At 39.9% G+C, this 7,622-nt stretch overlaps 1 pseudogene; it reads right to left on the minus strand.

The window, feature by feature from the left end:
• Positions 1 to 6,172: 6,172 nt before the first annotated feature.
• LOC107158437 lies at positions 6,173 to 7,135 on the minus strand (annotated as a pseudogene).
• Positions 7,136 to 7,622: the final 487 nt, after the last annotated feature.

Genomic DNA, 7,622 nt, shown 5'->3' on the forward strand with positions numbered 1-7,622 from the left:
AACCTTTTGCATCAGTTTGGATGTCAGTTTGATCTGTTTCAAGAAGACAGTGATAATGTGTCATTGGAAGTAAGAATTTGAAATTTGACTCCTTCAGTTTCATTCTTTCACTTGAAAGTTTGCAATTGTTTTCAGCATCTTGTTGAAGGACTCTGAGAACACAGAGCACAGAGAGGGTCTGAGAAGTGAACAGAGACCAGGGTGATCCTGATTATTAATATTAATATTCCTATGTTTTTCTTGCTATTAAAGAAACACTTGAGACTGAATAATTTATACAGATGTGTTTAGCTTACAGTTCTTGAGATTCAAGAGCCTAGCACTGGCATCAGCTTGGCTTTGGTGAAGTCCAGCTTAACTGTATCACATGATTGGTGGTGTCAGCATGGATGCAGGTACAGGAGGGAGATATCAGATGGGGAGACAGGAAGCCAGCATGGATCAGATGTCATGTTTGTTCTTCTTATATAACCAGCATTTGACAAGGGTATGAGAAACTATATTCTTGTTTCCAGGGTTTATGCCCTCAAATGGCCTCCTCACCTTCAACCAGACCCTTCCTCTTACAGGTTTCATAACTCTCATTATGGACACATTGAGAACCAAGCCTCAATCACGCAATCCTGTGGGGGAACAAAATAACACTCAACTCTAACACCCATAATGTGTAGAAGAAAGCATGAGAGATCTTAATTAACTCTGTTGCTGATGTTTGTGTCTCTAAAGGTGGGATGTATAGTCGAGCATGGGACTCGAGCAGTGAGAATGAAGAGCCTGTGGGTAGGAATAGCCCTTATGGTAAGACCCAAAGGGAAAGGTTTCCTGGTAGGAGTTAGGCCTACCTACTTATGTGGAAAATGAGAAATAAATGGAAAATATGTATTTCTCTCTAGGAATAAGAGATAGTAGACCTATTGACTTTGAGCATCCTGTTCATAAGACATTGTTTTGCTTTGCCAGTTACAAATAATGTTCCCTGTAAGACCCACTCTGTCCTGAATTTGCCTCTCATAAGAATCAAAGAGCTTGGCATTTATTATTGGACATTTTTTAAGGAATTGTACATGAAAGAATTTAGATATGGGCTTTGGGTTTGATCCACAATGGAAGGAATCTAGTGTGACACACTTTCTAAGTGGTAGTTTGCAAACCTGGTGTCAAAATTCTCACTTGTGCTAAGCAGTGTGTAAGGAGTCAAAATTCTCCTCTGCATATTCTGTTCTTATAGCAGCAATTTCTCTATTTACTGTATACTACTGGATTAAAAGACACTTCCAAATTTGGGGTACTTAAAGAAAGTTTTCTCGGTACTCCCTGGACAGGCCTCTGGGTTCTACTGAAATAGAATGGGGAGAAGTTCATCCTTGAACATGTTTCTCACCTCCAGTCCTTATCTAATTTCCAAGCCCTGGGACTAGGAGGAAAATCTGAATTTGCTTGTATTTAAGAGGCCTATGTCCAGAAAATCAGGGAGACTGTGGCTGCCTCTTGTATGGAGAAGCAGGATGACACAGACATCCCTACTGAGAACAGTGGTAGAATGTGAGCTGAAAGAGAGCTCTTAGGATTCTAGATCTCTTCTTCATTGCAGAGGTGAGGTGACGGAGGCCAGGAGACAGGAGTGCAAACAATAGGAAGAATTAAGAGTTATGACTTTGGGCTATAGAACATAAGGAGCAACAGCAACTCAAGTTCTCACCTTGACTTTAACTCTGCCTTTCCTTTTTCCAAGGCCATATTATCATCATCACTGCTCTTGTCCATGCACTAGGCAATGTAGCAGATCCTGAGGAGGACAATAGGATAATATGACCAGAAATCTGTAAGTAATTTATTTCCTATTTGTAGCTTTTCCATATTTCTTCATTCCCACTTTTTGTGACTTTTCTAAAGGTGATTTTTTATCAAGATATTTTAGGTCCTTGGACTTCCATGTCTGTTAAATCTCTCACACCAACTTTCTTAGTCTTGCCCTGGTTTCTGACATCAGGCTGCACCACTGAATCATGCTGAGGAGACCTGCATGGCCATGCATTGAGTTAGATTGGGGCCTCAGAAAAACTGCATTCTTTCTTGATGCATGGGATTACAAAAAAGCCTGGCTCTGCTCTAGAAACCACTGCACAACTGGTTTCTCCTGCCCTTGCTGGCTCTAAGCGTGCACGAATGTACCCTTCCTATCTTATGTCAAGATTATGTAATTAGAAAACAATTCTCCCAATAGGAATCCTGTCCCCGGGCTCAAGGCAACAAGAAGGACAGGAAGAGGAAATGTGAGTATGGAGAGAATGGGAGGGAGAGCAGAAATCAAATAAGTGCACATATTCTCCATTGCTTCCTTAACTTTCTTTGTTGCGCTTTATGCAATCTACCAGAAGCAAAGAGAGCACTGAAGTGGCCCCTATTGCATGTGACCATGGCCATGCAAGGCGAGGTACAATTATGCTTAAAATCAGTGCAGGAAGCTGTCTGAGGATGGAGCTATAGAGGGTAGGGCTAGAGGAGCAGGGTCTTTGCTCCACCCTGTGTCATCACAGGTGCTGCTCCTCAGGGTCCCAAATGTGTGCTACTCAGCCTTTACACCCAAATCTCCTAGCGAACCCTTCCCATTGCATCATATTCACTCTCTAGGGAAGCAGCCTCATAAGGTTCTGAAGGTGAATATCCATGGGAATTTGCTTCTGAGGACATTCATAGACACTCTCTGCCCACAGACAACACTCTCAGCTGAGGGCAGCATTCCAGGCTCAGTTCTCCCTGACAATTTCCGAGGGGAGCACTGTCATATTACATAACCTGGGGAAAATTGTGGTCCTGGCCACTCTCTGTGGCCAACAACTTGTTCCAAGTGACTCCTCACCTGATTCTGTGTTACAGATTGCTATAAGCATACCTGGGAGAACCACTGCCATCTTTGTTCCTGGGGCTCAGAAGAGGTGGAGCTTGCAGTAAGAGTAGCTGGAGTCAGCCAGAAGGACATGGCTCAGGAGTTGGCTTGCAGTTTTTCTGTTCTACAGGGATAATAGTCTATATTGTATAGAACTATACAGATTAAGATTTATTTTGTTAAATAATTTTAATGTTAGTATTTAATGGTACATTTTTATATTAAATTATATTTACTTGGTAACAGTTGCTTTTTAAACCCATTCTATAAATAAAATACATCATAGAAAAAACACACTAAATAGAGGTAGATCTTAAAGAATTACAAAGCAGTTACCCTAGTAATCTCCCATCACTATCACTCCTCTCCCCCATACCCCTAATTTTCCTTTTTTGTTTTATTTAGGTTGGTATTATAACATTTATTAAAATAATGGGTTAATAAAAACAGCAAAGAAATAAAGAATTAAGTTGCAAGCTATGTAAAATCCCAACTGAAGACCAAAACTATCTACTTAATTTACTCATTAATTAGTTAACTAAATCCCAAGACAAGACATCCAAGTAATAATGTACTGCAAAAAAATGGCAATTTTCACTTATCAAAACTGTCATTTTGCATTTTGTATCTTTTTGTATCATTTGTATCTCAATCAAGAAAAAAAATCTTTTTGAATATTATATAACATACACATAAAACAAGATAGAAATATACATTATAAATTTGTAACAATGGCTGTAAATACATTGTCTTATATGTTTCTCATAGGCAATAGGTTGGTTATGGTACATTTAGAGCATGATAACTACACTAAGATAATAAAGACTAGACAAAAAATACACATCATCTCTATGGTAACATACTAGGAACACTCTGATGTACTCACAGAATACTGTCAGAAAAAACCTGTCTTAAAACTACATATTTTAATAAAAATAAATTTAATAAATAATGATTATACTGAGAACCAAGGCATTTAGATTTCAAAATCCATGCTTTTCAGTTGATCCAATATTTTGTCAACTAATTTTTCAAAATTTATTCAGCAACATTACTCATAAATGTCACACATATATTGTTTCATACATTTACTTTCCCCATAAAGCACTTTTGATAAACATCTAAAATGTTTATATATTTGTTTTAACATATTTGAGATGAAGCTGGATCAAATACTGGTATCATTTTTAATTGTCATCTCAAGTGTTTGAGTGTCACAAATTTATTCAATTAACCATACAAAATTAAAAAATCATAATGGCACAGCATATATTGTAAATAAATCAAAACAACAGCATGTCTAACACAAAGACAGAGCAGTGGCACATTAATCCAAAACAAGCTGGCAAAAAACAACAACTGTCTATTGCTTAGTAAATAAAATGAAAATGGTTCCAAGTAAGACAAGCTGATAGAGCGATTACTATGAAGGTGCCAACTGAGTTTCCTGCTGATCACTGTTTTCCAGAATGGAAATCAAAAAAGTTCATATTCGTGAAAAACTTTGCTAGGTATACTATTATCTCCATACAAAAAAAAAAAAATCCAATACATCTGCCTTCTAGGAATAGAATAAAACTCTAATTTTGTCTGTCAACTGGTGTTTTGATCACACATAATTTTTATCTCTGAATTCTTTGGGTTGACACTGATGATTTTAATACCAAAAGTAGTCCATGATGACATGTTTTTTAAAATTTACTAGTCACATATTAGAACAGTTATCAATTTTTTTTACAGTATCAAATTTGACAAATTTGCATCAAGGTCATGTGGCACATATCATGTAATTCAAAGCCTCAACTCATTTGGCCCTCTCATATCTTCTTTCATATACTTGTTGACTGAGTAACAGACATTAGCTTTTATTCTGAAGAGGAACTGATCTTGCCATACCTTGACTAAATGACCATAAAGGAAAATAGGGCACTTAACTTTCTTTAGAACTAAATAGCCAAGCATAGATTTTATATCCTTAATTATTTTTTCTATACAGGGAGGTTTTAAAAAATACAAGAAAAGTTTGTCAGTAATGTGACACATAATGGATGTACCTTGTTCTCAAGGTTTTATTAAGGAGGTATAAAATAAAGGTTCTGTAATTTTAAAAACAGTGTTGTCGTTTGGTTCTTTGCATTGCTTTTCAAAACTCCTTCTTAGGTTTTTCTCTCATGGCACAATCTGCTAATACTTCAAATATGGCAGGCAATATAAAAAAAAGTTGCACCTTCTATAGTGACTGAACAGCATTTCAAATTTGGAATACTTTTTGAATCACTTCACCAATGACTTAGCTGACCAAAGAAGGTTCATGCATGATGCATCATCACACAGTTCATTCAGAGAGAGCTTGATTTCGCTATGAGAAGGAAAGGTTCCTAGAAGTCTCTCACACGAATTGCCTCTGTCACTGAGTAGTTAAGGGCCATCTGTCTCTCATCTTAAGGAAGCCTTCTTACCTGGGGTGAGACATTAGAAGATGATCAGTGCCGGGGTTCTTTTCTGACTAAAACACTCAGGGGTCACTCCAGGGAAACTGGGCTAATTGGGCTGCACGAAATAACCACACAAGAGACAGAAATACCTTTTTCTTTGGGGTTGCTGTGACGGCTCCTCTGACCTTAAGGGTCTGCAGAAAGAGAGAGAGAAAGAGCCCACACGTGCTGACCCTTTTTATTGAGGAGAAGCTATTCAAATGGGGCAAAAGGTCAGGTTTCAGGGGGCTGAGTCTATTTTCTTGATCTCCACAAAAGAGAAAAGGCAAGGCGCACACAAGGCACTTCCATGGAACATTCTATCCCAAACAGGGCAAGGGGTAATATTACAAAGGAACAGATGAGCATAGCTCTATGGGGCTGTAGGAAGACACGCCTGGGTACAAGACACAGTCACTGGAACCCTAGAAGGGCGGGGCAGTCTAGCAGCGGGTGCCTGATGCCACATCGCCCAGCAGGGGAGTTAACTCAGTCACCTGCGAGGTTAGTCTCCCACAGATCAGTGCTGTGGGATGATTTGGGCCTTAATACTTTATTACTATTCAATGTAGTTTCTAGAACCACTTTCATCCACATGGGAGAGGGGAAGCTGTGCTGGAGGACAACAATTTCTTTGCCTTTTGTTCAGTTAGGTGGTAAGACAAATGGACAAGTGCCTCAGCTCTCCGTACTGACCACAGACAAGCAAAGGTGATTACAAATTAGTTGATCAGCAGGCAGGCATGGTCAGGTCATGACTGGGTGAAGAGTTCAGAGATCAGAAGTTCGTAGGTTAGTTGCCAATGGCAGCTCAGCCTCCAGTCACAATCTTTTTGTAAGGATGGACACACATTTTGTACCTTTAAACTTCAGTAGCCACTACACTTAATAAACCACTGGGTTCAATTGGGTAGTCAAGGATTGAAGTAGCTGGTGCTATCATGTAAAGGTATTTGTAGGGCATGTAGACTAACCCAGCCTCAGGCCCTGGGGGGACTACTGCAGCAGTTTTGTGAGAAGTTCCATTTGGCATAACAGTGGTCTGTATTTGTCTGATCGAAGACATTATGGTAGGGCCAGCTGGGTAGGAGTACTGAGGGAAGGTGGTGGAAGGACAGGCATAGGCCCAGTTATGATCCAAGGAGCAGCCTGGGCTGTTGAAAAAAGAGAAAAGGCAAGGGCTGGTGATTTAATGTTGGAATCTCTTCAGGTGTCATTCAGAATCAGAAGCTCCATCAGCTGCATCTTCTTGAGGCTGTTTTCCCCTTCTGCTGCAGGTACCAGTAGTTTCTCCACTTCTTCAACTGCCCTCTTCGGTTTTATTTCTGCTCTGTTCTGAGCATCTTCCACAGTGATTAGTACATGTAAATGTTCAGTTAGATGCTCCCAATTGGGTTTGCTCTATTTTCTCCTTCTTTTTCTCATTGAGCCTTTGCATCAGGCCATTATTTTACATCCAGTTTCTGCTTCAACCTGTTAGCTGTAAGTCCTCTGGATCCAAAGATCCTCCCAACAAAATTAAAAATCTGGGTATTCTTTTATAGGTACATACAATTTTCTTGTAATTGAACTAGAGGTCCCACAGCATCAGGCAATTCTGCCCTCCTTTTCTCTTGACTGCCACTTAATGTGTCATTGTACATGTCTTTCTGTACTCTGCTAATTTCTTCCTCCAGCAGCTGCTGGAGGTGGTGAAGATCCTGCAAAATTTGGACAGGCTGCTCAAGAGCTGCTTGTCCTTCATCAAATGCATCAGGTAATCTGAGATTATCATTTCCCTGACCTTATTCCAGGTTCTGCAGTTCATTCCTCCCTCCACCTGGGCTCCAGTGCCAGAGATGATGAATGGGTGGTGGTGACCCCTGGCCACTGGAGGTTCCTAACCCAGAAGCCATCTCTGTGCTGGCTCCTGCTCTGGGCCACAGTTGAGGCCCTTAGCAACCAGTTCATATTGCAGCGTGAGGAGATACTGTGGCCCAGCTGTATGGGTTCTCTCTGTGGGAATCCGAAGGAAAGTGTGCTTTCTCCATTGTGGGAACAGGCATCTCTATGTCTGAAGAAGCAGGGAGTCTGGATTTATCAAAAGGGCACCCAAAGCTAATGTAGAAATGTAGGGCCAGAATTGAGATGTAGAAAGAAATGAAAATGTTAGTTATATAGATGATGATGATTATTATTATGATGATGATTACAATGGTGATCATGAATTAAGAGCCATACAGAGCTTTAGTGCAGAAACACCTGTGCTTCCCCAACCCAGC

The sequence above is a fragment of the Marmota marmota genome, unplaced genomic scaffold (genome assembly GCF_001458135.2).
Source record: "Marmota marmota marmota unplaced genomic scaffold, marMar, whole genome shotgun sequence".
Classification (NCBI taxonomy): Eukaryota; Metazoa; Chordata; class Mammalia; order Rodentia; family Sciuridae; genus Marmota; species Marmota marmota.